We start from the raw sequence: 17,295 nt of genomic DNA, 5'->3' as shown, positions 1-17,295 counted from the left end.
CCGAATGATAACAAGTTAAACAACACGAAAATTGTTGTTGAAATACCTCAACTGATCATGCTGATATAGCTGTGTTTAACTACAAAACTTCATTGACCAACACAGGCGACGCTATCTGTGAAGTAGGCTAAGTTGCATGATTTTAAAATCAAGTAGAAAGCCTGGCTTATATGTTTGTACTTACAGACATCAAGTATAATTAAATATCATCGAATGACATGAATAATATATGTACCAAAATTTATTTCATTTCAATTCTGCATGAACCTAATGTCATTCAAAATACCAGGGATCAATTTAAACATACTTAAAACATCAAGTGTTTGTATATTTGTTTTTTAGCAAAAATAAGAGACATGCAGTATTCTGAATTGAAACGACGTTCTATCAAGTTTCTACCGGAACTCATAGTCTATTCCTATAATATTCATCCTTTCAGAAATATAGTGCGCGTTCTGTTTTCAATACTATATACGCCCTACAGCAACTGTTGTTGTCAAGAGAGTTGACTTATACATTGGTGATAATTAAACCAAAACTTAGCCCAAATCGGAAACAGTTTTGCATGGAAAACTAAAGTTTTAAATAGTTGTGTCGTATTTGCCGGAGCTCAGCTAATGTCCACTCTTATATATCTTACAAAAGTTTATTACGCAGTTGGCTAAAAAATGATTAACTTCATCAATGATTCGCAATTCAACTAGTGATCCACCCTAAAAGCATCACAAAAATAATTGTGTATGTTTCTACTTACAAACATCAAGTGTATCCAACAAGATCAAACTAAAGATATAAATCTCTGCAATCAATACTTCCGATATCAACCTGGCGAATGTATGCACTCGAATGACATGGTTTCAAAAATATACCAAGGTTAAATTATCTCAAACCTGCTTGCATGGCTTCATTAAAAATACCATCCATCAATTCAAGCATACCCGGAAAAACAACAATTATCGCAGCATGCTTTCCACCGCCACCGCCACATGCCAATGAAGTGACTGCGGGAAAGCAGCCCTTAATTAAATGTTTGCATAATTACTTTGTCTTCTGAGAAATTTCGATTCAGCATATTCTACATTTACACGCGACGTTACCGTCTCTATATAAGAAACGGTATTTTTTTTGCTAGCTCCGTTGATTGACCAACATGCAGAACGGACGTGATTCCATCTATAAAGTGTTATAATTTTAAAACCAGGAAGTAGTAAGCTTTCCGTTTTAATGCTACATGCAATTAAAGAGTTGACTTAGATTGAAATCAAAACCGTGGGAGAAAATTTAAATGAATGGCTGCATATTTCAAAATATTATGAATGACACAGTTGGGGATATAAATCTAACGAGTGAGTTAATTTCGTATTTATCAAAATTTGTTTTAATTAAGATATACTTTGACACGCACATGTATATATCACTGTTCCAAGTGTCGCTGTAAATGCATTCACCCAGACACCGTAGACACTGACCTATATTGAAATTATTTGTCCATACCTGTTTAAATATAACGAAAAATCTGCAGTATACTGTCCATATAGCCTAACAAAAACCGCGGTTAACCCGTAGGCAGCCAAATGGCGCATGGTTTTATTTTTTATTTGAAATAAAAATGCACGATTTCATGAAATAGACACATGATGTCAGTTATTTGCATGCTTATGTATATACTTGTCTATAATCTACATGCTAATATGCGTGCTTGACAATGTTCACGCAATGTAGGTATTATACTATAGTATACCTACATAACATTGCCTGAACATTGTCAGGCACGCATTAGTGTTAGCACGTAAATTATAGACAAGAACATAAGCATGTAAATAAATAACGTAATGTGCCTATTTTATCAGTGTGCATTTTTACTTCAAGTAAAAAATAAAACCATTCGCCATTGGGCTGTCTATATATATGTAAATTCTTCAACTGATCAGGCGTCTTAGGTATTTAATTGGCCGAGATGTTTTTTTAATTGCTGCATTTATAAATACAAAAGTTTCTTGTTTTATGCAGGCCACTCTGCCAATTGACGAATCGAAGCGATGCTATCTATGAATATAAGTGACATAATTTACATTGAAGTAGCAAATTTTGCGTTTTAAATGCTTTACACTCAAAGAGTTGACTTGGATGGAAATTAAAACCGTGGAAAGAAATTTAAACAGATCGCCGCATCTTTCATTTCAAAAATGTTTCCATGCAATGACCATAAATTTAACGTTGGTGTGAGTTGACTTTCGTATGCAAAAATTTTTTTTTTTTAACATAATTTCACATATTTACCGCTGTCCCAAGTGTCGCTGTAAATACTAATTACATTCACCTAGACATTATTTTAGTTGATACCACTGAACTGTATAACATGGAAGGTTACCTCCAGTATCTATAAGTGAAGCCAAAAATGGCGGCTTATAAAGCTTTCTTGGGCGTCATTCTCAGTCTCCCAAACGCGTTTTTTTCGCGCGGTCAACTAAGGCGCGGGAAATTTAAAATGCAAAGGCCTGCTACTTTCTTCAATCTTTTCTACGTACTGTTCCCAAGCAAAAATATATTAGGCGTTAGTGTAAAAAGCTGATAGGAAATTCAAAATGTGAAACAACTGCAAGTTGATAAAAATGCCACGTTATTGCGTGGTACCCCGCTGTAAAAGCAACGACCGAAAAAAGGAAAATAGGCCTGTATTTTTTCACAGGTAAATATAATTTTACTGTAAAATAAATTATGAAAGTATTGTATAAAACGCGAGCTTTATAGAATTTATAGTTGAAAAGCATCCCTAATGTATGCGCCTATGTTTAATTTTGTTTGGGGCCGGGGGCTTTAAATTTGTTTTGTTTTGGGGGCTTTAAATCAGTTTACAATAAAAGCGCGCGAATTTTTCTTGGGAAGAAAGAAAAATGGCGACTGTTGTTGTTATCGTAACTGACAAATATAATCAACATTTCGCCGTTTTATCATGACCCTATCATGGTTTAACTAAAGCAATTGTCTGTCATTTTTTCCCGTACTATTTTGTTCAGATACAGTTTGTAGTTGATCATTATTCTCAGACAGTAGCGTGTCAGCCCGACGATTTCGTCCGCGTATGCTAATTTTAACCGTGTTTCACAGAGTGTAAAAAAACAATGCATTTCTAAAGAATAAATAATGACAATGATTTGACATTTGCATAGCGGGACAAAATTGTCGGGCTGGCTACGCTACTGTTCTCAGAGCAAATAGAAACTTCTGTTTGACGAAGTCGTTTTTGTGAAATATAAAAATTTATAAAAATATAAACACAAAAAAACAACCTTTTGAATAATAAATTGCTTTATTTTTCTATTCATAATTATATATGATGGCCTTTAATATGTTAATTAAATCCAAGTATAAAAGTGTATGGTTCATTAATTTAAAGTATACAGTTGACCTAACCGCATAAAAGTGTAAAATCCAAGGCACAAGAAAAAAAAATGCAATTTGTCATTAAATAGATTCCCAGTGAAAAATACAGATTTAATCACAAAGTGGGAAAAAGCAATAAATAAAGTTGATAGACAAGGAAATCCCTGGAAAGCAAGCAAGTTCAGCCGCATATGTAGCAATCATTTTTCGATCTCTGATTATACAACAACCAAAAATGGATCAACTGTTCTAAAAAAAGATGCTGTGCCAACACAATCCCTCACCATCAATACTAATAATCATCAAATATCACACCTCCAAAGAATGGACATAAAGGAACTAGAACTATGTTTAAAGCAAGAGAGAAGTTTGGAACAATCCAGCCCCATGGAACAAGAAGGTCCTTCAGTAAGAGATGTAATGAGTGACCATAACTATGCCAAGCCCCCACAGTTTTCACACGTGGTTGAACCAGTAAAAGCAAAGAAACCCCATGTCAATACATGAGAGAAGTTAAACGGCGACGAATAAAAGCATTACAGCAAAAGCTAAGACGACGAGAAAGCAAAGCAAGAAACATGAAACAGCTCATTAACACTCTGAAAAAGAAATTGTTCATCAAAGAAGAGGAAGCAGAACTACTGCATAATAACTTTGATGGTCTCAGTCTATCCTTGTTTAACAATGCTATGAAGAACAACAAGGCACCACCAGGTGGTAGAAGATACAGTGAGGAAATTAAAGAGTTTGCAGTTACAATACATTTCTACTCACCAGCTGCCTATGACTTCCTGCGAACCATCATTCCCCTCCCTGCTCCCTCGCTGATTAAACGCTGGGCAAGATCAGTGGACTGTGAACCTGGCTTCATAACCGAGGCTTTGAACATCCTGAGATGTGAAATTGAAGACCATCCAGAGAAGATAGACTGCTGTCTGGTGTTTGATGCAATGGCAATCAGGAAACAAACAATGTGGGATCCAAAACTGGATGAATTTGTTGGCTTTGTAAACTATGGCCTAGCACAGATAGAATCACCAGAAGTTATGGCTTCGGAGGCCCTAGTTTTTGCACTGGTTGGATTACGCAGTCACTGGAAGTGCCCCATTGCATATTTCCTCATCGATAAGCTATCAGCATCTGTTCAGGCTGAACTTGTTCGAAAAGCTTTAATCCTAACAGCTGAAATTGGTCTCAAGGTCTGGTGCATTACATCTGATGGCACTTCATCCAATATTGCTACCTTCAAGCTGCTTGGTTGTGTATTTGGATTGACATACAAATCCATGATAACCAAGTTTAAACATCCAACGCTTGGTTATGATGTTTTTGTTGTGCTGGATCCTTGTCACATGCTGAAGCTTGCAAGAAATACCCTAGCAAGCCTCGAATCAATATTTGTGCAAAATGAAGGAATCCATTGGAAGTTCTTCAAGCATTTGAATGAAGTACAAGAAAACCACGGCATGAAGCTCGCCAATAAGTTAACCACCAATCACATCAAGTACGAGAAGCACAAGATGAAAGTAGACCTTGCTGCACAAACCCTCAGTACATCTGTTGCTGATGCCATCGATTTTCTGAACATCGCTGAAAAAGATCCCAGATTCCACAACAGTGAAGCCACAGTCACATTCATCCGCCCATTTAGATAAGGTCTTTGATATTCTTAACTCCAGGAATCCTTTGGGAAAGAGAAGCAAGCAACCTTTGAAGTTGATAAACAAGAATACCTGGGAAGCAGAACTTTTAGAGATTGCAAATTACTTGCTGTCATTAAAGTCAGGTGATGGTCAACTGTTGATTAAACACAGAGGAAAACCTTCATCCTGGGCTTCGTGGTCACAATCAAGTCTACCATTGAGATGGCCACAACCATGCTAACACAGCAAGTCAATCCATTCAAATACCTCCTGACCTATAAATTCTCGCAGGACCACATAGAGCTGCTTTTCTCGTGTATTCGTGCAAGAGGTGGATGGAATAACAACCCCAATTGCCTTCAACTGAAGTACACGCTCCGAAGAAGTTGCTAAAGAATTCAATCACTGCATCGCGAAATGCAAATTGTCAGATCCTAGATCAGCACTCTGTAGTGCCAGTCTTGCATACCCAAAAGCATCGTTCTCCTTTGAAAGACAAGCCTACCACAGGGGATGACCATGAAGACGACAGCCAAATACATGCCATGATGCAACATTTGCAAGTAGCAGAACACTTGGAGTTACTATGTATGTGCTGCATTACATCTGTGGATTCATTGTATCGAAGCTGGAGAAGAAAATATCCTGTCCACAGTGCATAGTCAATATTACAGAGTCACCAAGTCAGAGCCAAGAAGATCAGATCACGACTATTGCTCTAAAACCACTGACAACATGTATGACAATGCCTCTACATTTACCAACTTTGTGAACAAAGGTGGTCTACGCCTCCCTTCTGTACTTGTCCTGAAAGTAGTGTCATATGCAGAACAAGTGTTTAAATATTATGTATCAAGTGCCACCAACGACAGCATCACCAAAGAAAAAAGGCTGAAAGAGAAAATGGTAACAGAAGTCAGCCAGCATTTTGCCGAAATTGACATACCTAAAAAAGAAACTCATGAACAGTGTTTAAATGAGACATTATTTGATAATCACAATCTCTGGTTAGTCAAATGTATTGCTGATCAGTTCTTCAAGTTAAGACTGTTTACCTACGCCAAAACCTACAATGAAATTATTGTGAAGAAGGGACTTCCAAGTCAGAGGCATCAAATGAACAAACTCATTTTGTTCCAAAACCAATGAATGATTGAGAACTTGAAAATGTAAATAGTGTAAATAAATTTAAATTATAACATAATCATGTAAATAAACTAAATATTTGAATAAGAATGACATCCTTGATAATAAAAATTTTCAGCATTATTTATAAATTGTAAAGATTTATGCAAAAATCGTTAATACAATATTTTAAATATTTATAATCGAACAGTCGAACATGTTGAGTCGTTGACTTGAAATAAAATATTCATGTATAATATATTAAATGAACATATACTTGCCTTTTGCAAAATGTAATTAGCAGATTTATAAGCAAAAAACGAAGTTGAAATCGTATTCCTTCTTGTTTTTAATTAAATCAATGAAAACGACACGCCTCGCCGTTTGCAATGTAATAATGATAAAGTTTGACGATTGACCGCGCGTTTGGGAAACTGAGAATGACGCCCAAGAAGGCTTCATGACCGCCATTTTTGGCTTCACTTTTGGATTGCGTAATTCCTTTAAGTTAGCCTTCCATGTTATACAGTTCAGTGGTTGATACTGACATCCATCATCATCCATGATATCTCAAACGACATGCAGATCATTCTAAAGCCGAATGATAACAAGTTAAACAACACGAAAATTGTTGTTGAAATACCTCAACTGATCATGTGATTATATAGGTATTTGAGTAATTTGACCGAGATTTAGCTGTGTTTAACTACAAAACTTCATTGACCAACACAGGCGACGCTATCTGTGAAGTAGGATAAGTTGCATGATGTTAAAATCAAGTAGAAAGCCTTAAATACTACATTGAAAGAGTTGACTTTGAGAAAATTTATTGGGCCTGCATTAACATAATTTTTGGCAGTACAAAAAACGGTTGGTCTCTGGAATTTGAGAAGGCTTGTAATCGTATTCTACATGCAGGGTGTATAAAAAACTGAAAATACCATGTATAATTCGTATGCACGAGATCATACATTAGAATTTCAATAGCGGTTTTACAGCAGCTTATTACGCTTCTAGGAATACGCTTGCGTGAGGTCCCTAGCCTTCTGAAGCCTGCCTGGCAGGCCCTGCCAACATTGTGCGCAGCGAAGCCAATGTCTTTGGCCAATTGGATAACAACTTCAGAGGCATGTGCATCATCGCTGGCTACATAGACTTGGCGATGCTCATTGGAAGTGTCATTGTCTATCGAGTAGGCAGACATGGTGTTGAAGTAATTCACCACAACTGATTTAGGAAGCAAATCGGCAAGTTTTTCAGCATTGGACTTTTCTTTGGATATGGCGGATGGATTGCTAACATCAACAAGAATTTTAACTTGAATAGAATTAAACATAGTTAATTCGGCTTGTAACGGAGAGACGCCCTTTAAATCGAAGTAGTCGTTTGCATGTAATTAGTACATATTTGAATAATTAGTTTGTGCAACTCAAGAACCGTAAATAACGTGTTTATTTTTCCATGGAAAAGAGTCCGGAGAATATCAGTAAAAGCTAGAATGCGTGTATTCACAAGTTTGAATGATTTTTTTTAATTATCCCCGAGCCGGCGGTACTAATCCCGCCCGGAGATTAGGAATTACACCCGGGTATTCTGACAGAACATAGGCAAATCCAAAGTTGCCCAAATGTCATGGACGTTCCAGGGTTGGTAAGTTACTGAATAAATAAGCCAAACATTGTTATTGGCGGCCCTTTGATTCCTTTGTTTCAAACAAAGAAAACAAATGTTATGTTAATATATTTGGCTTATTTATTCATAAAATCTACCAACCCTGGGACGTTCAATGGTCATGGTTGTTGTGCGCATGCGCAAAATTTTAACGAAGAAAAATTGGCTGCTGATTGGCTAAGACAAAAAGAGAGCATGCATGAAAGCGTCAGCATTTTAACCGTCATTTTGCAAACTATTTTTCAAAAATATAAAATGAAATCATGGAGTCAAATATTAAAACAATATAAAAGATTTAAAGATAATCACAACACAGAATCAGTTGGTGAATGGTGAAATAGGAACGACTCGTAGTTTATAATCTTTGAAGTAGTAGGTGTCTATATTTTGCTTATTCAGTGTTTGCTGTAAGAATGCATTGTTATTTTGACAAGTACGAGCTTGGTATGTCGTTTTACAAGGAGCTAACCGACCGTTTAAGGCTTTACATCATCGCTTAAACTTTAAAAAGAGTTCTCAAAAGTGTACTTTAGAGTTTTGATAAAACAAATATCACTTTGCAGCTTATATAGTCGCTAAAATTATTGAATAAAATGAATAATCGAAAAACAACATTCGACGTTTTATAGTGCTTGTATGGTTATTATAATTATTTGTGCTGTTTTGATGTTTTGAAAGTTAAGCTATAGAAAAGTTTAACACTCACTTAAACTGCAACGTATTGTAGCAGGCAAACAGGTGATTTCTGTTCACCTTTACGACTGTCTTTGTTTCCGAAAAATTTGCACGAGTTATTTCATAATATTAGCGTAGAAAGTTAGGTCTGGGTAGTGCACGAAATATTTTGCTTCGTTTGAAATAGCGAGGGGTTGCTGCCTGCATGTAACATAGCAACTATAATTTCTGAAATACAATTCTCAATGTGTACTAAACATTGTCAAAATGGATAATATCACAGGTATCAAGGTGTATCCATGCTAAATAAGCAATGCTATAAATCAAATATGACTTAGCTGAAATTGTATTTTCTTCATATAAAATGTTGATAAATGCATTAGAGTTTGGAAAAGTTCAATTTATCTCCATAAAAGATCCAAACAATTTCTGGCATACAAAAAGTGAAGAAATTCTTAGACGTTTCCTCTAAAAGTTTAAAAATCAGTTGGATTTCATGCGGATTGTCAAATAAACATGAATGAATCAATGAAACTACCGGTGAGGTAGTTGACATTTTTCCAATACTTTTTTGTCCTGGTATTGGTAAAAACAACGTGTGCGACTTGTATACATCTTGAAATAATGGCTTTTCGTATTATAGTTAATAAAATATATCGAAAACAACGAGGTTTCGCACAAAATAAAAATTTCCCAAAATCTGGGAAGGGAATGTTTTCGAAGCGGGCTCAGATTTGACCCTGGTCAGTGGTAACTACCATGGCCATTTAGTACTATGTATGTGGCGTCAGCAGAGCCTCTGGCGGCGAAGTTACTGAAATTCGAGGAGCATGCCTTCCAGGAATTATAATATAGCTCAGTGGTCAGGGCGCTTTCATGCAGAACCACTGAGCTATTCAGTGTGCAGAACTAATGTGAGAAAAATAATATAATTAATAAAATAATAATTTCTGGAGGACTTGCTCCTAATGTTTTGGACTAAAAAAGTAAAGCAAGAAACATGGCGGATTTTTTGACGTCAGATATGGTCCGAAAAGGTCATGGCAACGACCACCGACACGGCTCAATATTGAGCCCGCTCCAACATTCACTCAGTGAACTCAAATAAGACAGGAAAGCTCACTCTCTGACTTTCCCTAATCGATCGTGAAGCCTTTCTTGTAGGTGTGATCCAGGCCTCAGGCGCGGAAATTTTAAGGAAAAAATAAAAATTCCCGCCATTTTACCTACGAAATTTCCGCGTGGAGGCCTGGATCATACCTACAAGAAAGGCTTCAGTGTCCGCCATCTTGGCTTCAAACTTCCGACAGAGTGAGCATTCCAGTCTTATTTCAGTTCACTGCATTCACTCCCCCTGTTTATAAATTTTTTTTTAAAAACCTTTCGCGGTATTTTCAATTTTAGACGACATTTTTCTACCATTTGTTGATCTCATTTCAAAACATGTACGACTGACACGTAATTCTCATGCTTTAAATATGAAAAGCGATTACTAAAACCGCAAATATTTGGGTATTCAATTTAGGATAACATTTGAAATCATTGGCGAAATGAAAATCGCGAAGCCGAAGGAATTTGAACATGAAGTTTAATATCATATAATTTTCATGAAAACGGAGAATTATTTATGATCGGGTATGCTTTGTTGGTTTGAATAGTACTACATAGTCACTCTTTATGATAGGAGTATAATCTCTATATTTGTACAAAAATATCAGCATGAGTGCCATTCAATAAAAGGGCAGCTGATCGGCCTGATCCTGAATAATATTCTCACTTGACGAATTAGCTCAAATGTGAACTCAAGATTGCCCGATTGAAAAACAGTATGTAACCCATTGTATGTATTAATATATGGCTTTGTATTATTATGGTCGTAAATTTGCGTGTGTTAATCTGTTTAGCATTTTCATTGTAAGGTTTGCACCAAATTTAAATTATTTATTAATACTGTTTATTACGTTCACTATAGCTGTGTACCTATGATACCAGATCAAAGTTAGTTTGTAATACTTTGCATTGTGTACAGTTTTACCACAAATGGGAAAACTGGGAAAACTCTGCTATTTCTGGTTTCTATTTTCCCACAATTGACATTATATAAACCATGCAGCCATTTTTCCATTGAAAAGTGAAAATAAAATGCCTGATCTTAGCCAAAAACAGAACTACTGACAAAGTCAAAAATAATCCTATAAGTAGAATACTACTAGTTCATACCACTTTGTTATGGTCTTTGCCAAAATTATTAAACCTCAGCTAAAAATTTCAGCTTAATACACATTACACATACATACTGAAGGGTACAGGGTTCAATAAAATGGTACAAATGCCTGGCAAGTGCATGGATCTTGCAACTAGATGCTGAAATATATCATTTTGGCACACAAAAATTAAAATGATTGCAAAACAACTGCACTTATAAATTACGTATTAAAAAACAATTGACGTAATTAAACTCTGATCCATTATTATAAACGTGAAGCTCGGAAAAAAATGAATGTTTTATGTACATCTTCTGTCCAATTAAGTAGTAAAAATGCTACCAAAGTAGATTCAAAAACAAATGTAAATCTTACAAGTGCGAATCCGAGTCGATATTCCCCCCTTTTAGCAATTAAAAGCACCCACAAATTGAAAAAAGAGGCGGTTGTCCCTTCACGTCAAAAAAATAGTAGAAAAAAAAAATCAAGATTCGGTTGAAAAAAAAAAAGAAATGACAAGGAAAATAAAAAAAAATTCGAAAACAGCCGGAGGGCGAAGGAGTGCGCCTGAAGCATTGTGTCGCGTTTGTCCGTGGTCATTGCCATGGCCTTTTCGGACCATATCTGTTGTCAGCAGGAAAAAATCTGCCATGTTTCTTGCTTCTTGTCAAGAGCAAGTCCTCCAGGAATTATAATATAGCTCAGTGAGTCTCTCTAAAACAATTAAGCAATGTGGTCAAATAATATGCATATATAATATGCAAATAACATGGTCCTTGAAACCTATTTTTTTGCGATCTTCAATGGTCCTTGCACATTGAACACATCATATCTAAAGCATCAAAGAGACTTTTCTTCCTACGAGTTCTTAAACGTTGTGAGTTAACGCTACTCTCCCATCGACGAAACGAACTATGTCTATAAAATTCATTAGGGCGTACATTTTTGTACATACGTACACAAACAAAAAGCTTAAAACTTTCTGTGTTTTTGTATAAATAATTCTGCCAGAAAACGTATCATTCAAATCTTTTACTTGCGTATACATGCATACGTACAAAAAACGCGACGGTTGAAAGCAGCCATCACACTTTAAAACCATATAAAATTATTGTTAAATTACCCTCTAAAATATCTTCGTGGCTTTTGAGCGAACCTACGTGCTCGTAAGCTATAGCGACAATTACCATATATGAAGCCATGATAGAGTCTGGGACAGATACGACACGTGCTGTCTTCAGAGTTTCGTTGCGCTTCCCTAGATTCCTGTTAAGTGGAGAGCGACTTCCAATGGTAACCTGATAACCATTCTAGATAAGCCGTTTGGCAAGCGCACATCCAAAATCTCCGGTGCCGATTATGGATATTTCACGATTTTTATCCATGGGTGTAATCTATACAAGATTTAATCAATTAGCTGCAATTATTGCCTTGGAACACTGTATTGACAAGATAAAAGACTTGATGCTTTCAGATAAACTAAAGGTTAATGATAGTAAAACAGAATTTTTGATTATCGGAACTCGGCAGGTCAATTAGCGAAGGTCAATTTTAATTCTTTAAGAATTGGTGACAATTCTATTAACTCGATTGACAAGGCAAAGAATCCGGGTTTCTGGTTTGACTCGCAGATGAAATTGATTGCTAACATTATTAACAAGTGTTCAAGTGCTGCTTTCTTTAACATTTTTAACATTAGACGGATAAGGAAGTTCCTTACTTATGAAACTGTGAAAATTTTGGTTAACTCATTAGTAATAAGCCGATTGGATTATTGTAATAGCCTTCTATACGGACTACCAGCAATTCATCTTAAGAAGTTGCAACGTGTCCAAAATGCTGCCGCCAGATTGATCAGTGGGTTGACCTCGCGGTTTGATCATATCACCCCAACATTGGTTGATTTACACTGGCTGCCAGTAAAGTCTAGAATAGACTTTAAACTTTTATTAATAGTTTTCAAGGCATTGCATGGGCTGGCTCCAGATTATTCAACTGAACTTATAACTGTTAAGTCGCCATCTAAGTATATATAATATTAGATTAAATAGAGAACTTCTTTTAGAGCCACCTTCTGTGAAGACTTTGGTCACGTTAGCTGCACCCGTACTTTGGAATTCCTTACCTTCATGCATTCGAGAGGCTAATTCAGTGGACAGTTTTAAAAAACTTTTAAAGACACATCTATTTAAGAAAGCTTGTAATCTGTAAATAAGTTCGCAATTTAGGATAACATATTTTTAAATAATTTTTCATTAATTTAATATTTATGTATAATTTGTATTGACTGTTATGCGCATGTGAACATATACCAAATGGAATATGCGCACTATAAATGTAAATTTATTATTATTATTCAGTTGCCTCTTGACGATGTCTGAACGAACGTTTGTTGGTGCACGAGGTTTTATGAGCTTCTTTGAGGTGGGAAGTGTTGTTCCGTGTGCGTCGGTTCATCAATCTTTCAACGAAGCTTGAGGGATATCCTTCTTGCGGAGTGTTTCAAACATTCAAATGGGCTAAATAGAAATCAGCACCGCTTTCCTTGGTCATCCGCAGAATTTCTCTCAGCTTGCTTTACTGCAGACTCGGCCTTCCCGTTCGATTGAGTGTAATGTGCGTGTGTGTTTGAACCCGTGGCATTTTGCAAACGCTTGGAATTCTTCAGAATCGTATTGTGGCCACTGATATTTTCAGATCAGTGATTGTGGTCTGTTGTCAGAGACAATCTCATCAGGTATCCCATAGCTTGCAAACTGCTCGTGAGGGTTGGCCTGGCATATGCAATTGGTCTTCCTTCTTGCATCAATGATCCGCCCAGTCCTTTGTCACTCGCATCGCATTGTAGGAACAGGATTTTCTTGGGTTGTAGTATTTCAGCAAAGGTGGTTTCGATACAGTGATCTTAATTTCCTTAAAAGCTTTGTCATGTATCGTTGACCAACTAAATTCTTTCTCTTTTCGTGTCAACTGGCGTAGTGGCTCTGATATTTCTGACAATCTCGAAAGAAATTTGGCGAGGTAGTTTGACATTCCTAGGATTCGCCTTACCCCCTAGAACCGTCAGTTACGTCATCTAGAAGATAGCTTAAACTTTCGATGGGTCAGCTCGCACTTCTTCAGCTGTGAGTAAATGACCGATGTATGCCATTGATGTTTTCTTCAGCTCAATCTTTTCTTCATTCAACTTGATTCCTCTTTCGCGACATCTGGTTAGCAGGGCTTTGAGCTTTGCATCGTGGTCTTTGACGGCTTCATCTGCAGTTTCTTCATCTGCAATCCTCGTTTCCGATGATTAGTATATCATCTGCGATTTTTCTCATCCCATCAAGTCTCTCGATTGCTTGGTCTAGAACCATTTGGAATATTTCTCCTGCTGGTGAGATCCCAAAAGGCATCCTATCCCATCTGTAACGACCGAAAGAGGTGTTAAACGTCGTTAGTCTGGACGATTCTTGATCCAACTTTAAGGTCTGGAAGGACTTCTTCAATTGTAGGGACCGGGTAATGACATCTTTTTAACGCTTTGTTGAGAGGCTGGGGATCCAGGCACAGGCGGATTTTCCCATTGGTTTTCTTGTTAACTACGATCTAACTCACCCATTCCGTTGGCTCAACTACCTTTTGGATGATGCCCTGTTTTTCAAGCTCGCGTAAGTGATCTTTCGTGATTGCTTGAGTGCTTCAGGTATTCAACTTCCAGGTGCAGTGAATCACCTAGATCACCAATATCTTTAAAGACCTCGGGGTATTTTTACTCAACATTACTTGTTTGGTTAAGCCAATCCTGCGTCCGTGTACTTGTGATATTTTAGCTTTAGGTTCTTTATTATGATCCTGACTACGTGGTGCGTTGACTTGATGTATCTCAGACTGAATATTTTCATAGATGACTTGTATTAATTTCATTTGTTGGGCTGCTCGGCTTCCAAGATGTGTCTCAGATGCGTCTTTCTCATCGACGATTACGAATTTCACATTGTATTTCTCGTCATTTGTTGGATTGGTGATCTGTACGAAGCATATTCCCACGTTATCTTTCTTTTTTATCGTATTTTATCGCGTTCATTTGGTTCTCAGCACCCCTCGGTATTTTAAAACTTTTAGGCGTAGGTTTGTTTTTTCCCCGCTTCGTCCGATGTTGATTGCTCGTGAAAGGGTTAGCTTTTTGCAGGAGTTTCTTTCTGGTTGCCTTTGCTCTGACGCCTAGCACCAAACGATCTCTAAGGAGGGAGTCATTCAGACAGCTTTCTAATCACCATCACGTGATTGATCGATGCTCTCGTTCTTTTCTCGATTCTTTCGGCTAAATATAAACCTTTTATACGTCTCGTTGGTTTCGTTTTGCGGTCGAATACACTTCTTGTAAGGGACGCTATTTGTGGCACTAATAACATGTTGTCGAAAAATTTTGCTACCGAGGTTTGTTTTCATAATTTACTCGTTTGTGTAACGAATTAAGAAGTGTACTGCGATAAGGTAAATTATTCACTGTTCATGTTTATGTAAACTATTCTCCGATAATGCTATCAGTTAATATAAACTATAAACTGAACGATAACATAAGCCGTATATTTCACCTGGACTTTGAGGCTGCTTTTATTCGCATTTATGTAATGTGATTGATTTACGCATGGACTATTGCCAGCCATGAATTTTGCATACCCCTTCCGTAGCTCAGTTTTCGGAGCATCAATAATGAAACATTAAATTTTACGCCCTTTTGGGATAATTTTGGCTAGGAGTAATGGTTCTCCTAGCCGCTTTATTTCTTTCAAACAAAACGATGTTTATGAATACGTATATACATTCCATTAAAATTCCAAATATTTATGCTCAGAAAAGGGTGGAGGCAAACTACCGCCAGCACCTGTATATACGCCTACTACCTTCGCTAATTGAGATATAACGGTCCTCCCTCTATATATATCAGCTACAGTAAATCATCCAATGTACATAATTGTTTGCGGAGGCTTTGGAGAGGAGGTGGGTTCAACTTTAAACGAGCTCTGTCTTCTGCGATGTCACGCCTGAACTGACCGTTTGTTGTTTGGGTATTCGGTCTTTGTTAGTTTTCGAAATGCTGCTGGCCATTGACCACCTTTCCATATTGCGTGTCATCCATTACCTTGATCTGTCTCTCTAGTGCATGTAAACGAAGCTGTTTATGAAAGTGAATCGAGCAAAGATTACAAATCAATGAATTATTAGACACAGCATGGAGGAATAGCGAAAGTACTCACCAAGGAGAGAATATGTCCTGAATAATTTCTTTGATGCATAGGCCATTACGGTAACCTTGTTTTAGAATTAATTTGTTTTAGTACCAGTACGCAGTACCATATACACGTCTATACCGTCTACAAGAAATCTTCTCGCAATTACTTGGAGATGCACTTCGCAAAATTGCCAACCACATGTACCCCAGTTCGCAGAATGATATTTGTTGACGTACGACTCAAGGTTTTATAGTTTTATTTTACGGAAAGGGTGGCGGTTACGGACAGGGTTCGAGAAGAAAATGTTTCGTGCGGGTAACATGGCGACAGCACCCAACCCAACATACATTATATATTATTAGTATAATTACAAAGGTGTAAGGCCCTCCCCGCTAGCTGTGTATATGGCCCTCTCCGCTAGCTGGGTACGGCCCTCCCCGCTAGCTGTGTACGACCCTCCCCGCAAGCTGTGTGTACGGCCCTCTCCGCTAGCTGTGTGTACGGCCCTCCCCGCTAGCTGAGTACGGCCCTCCCGGCTAGCTGTGTACGGCCCTCCCCTCTAGCGGTGTACAGCCCTCCCGGCTAGCTGTGTACGGCCCTCCCGGCTAGCTGTGTAGGCCCTCCCCGCTAGCTGTGTACGGCCCTCCCCGCTAGCTGTGTACGGCCCTCCCCGCTAGCTGTGTACGGCCCTGGTCCTGAGTATTCAATGAACTTCTTCATGAAAGTAAGGGAATAATATTTTCAGCCTCGCGATTCAGTTTCATGCAAGAATCCTCTGGCTAGCGAGCAAGTGGCAGGTTGAAGCTTCATTTGGCAGACAGGCACTGCTTCCTCAAAAATAGCGGGATATACCCCTGTAACCGAATATGTAATGTCCTTAGTATCCCGTCAGTCCATGAATCATCATATATTTTTCAGTGTAGATTTATTGTTGTGAATACATACATAGAAGAAAAAACCAGAAAGGGTTTTTACAGTAGGTCTCTAGCTCACTATTAATTGAAGTCATATTTGTGAATTTTGCCAATGCTGTAGAATAAAAGTACATATATAGAGAGAGAAAGCGACCAGAATATTCCTTAAATGTTTTTAGGCAGATAGCCAAAATCTCTATTATTTGGACATAATTGATAACTTCGACAACTTCGCATCGACAATTTCGCATGGCTATATTTTCCGTAATTTACAACTAATGTTAGTGAACTTTTTCAGCCGAAAAATTTTCTTTTTACCGCTGAAATAAGATATATTAGTCCAAAGCGCAAGTCGTCCATTGACGCAAGCATTACTTTTTTCTTCGCATTGGCATGCATATACTAGAAATACATGCATGCAGCAACCCCTCGCTATTTGAAACCAAGTACACAATTTCCT

Source organism: Dendronephthya gigantea, unplaced genomic scaffold (genome assembly GCF_004324835.1).
Source record: "Dendronephthya gigantea isolate DGI-Jeju-01 unplaced genomic scaffold, DenGig_1.0 000044F, whole genome shotgun sequence".
Classification (NCBI taxonomy): domain Eukaryota; kingdom Metazoa; phylum Cnidaria; class Anthozoa; order Malacalcyonacea; family Nephtheidae; genus Dendronephthya; species Dendronephthya gigantea.
The sequence above is the reverse complement of the archived record's forward strand: the minus strand, read 5'-3'. Positions refer to the sequence as shown.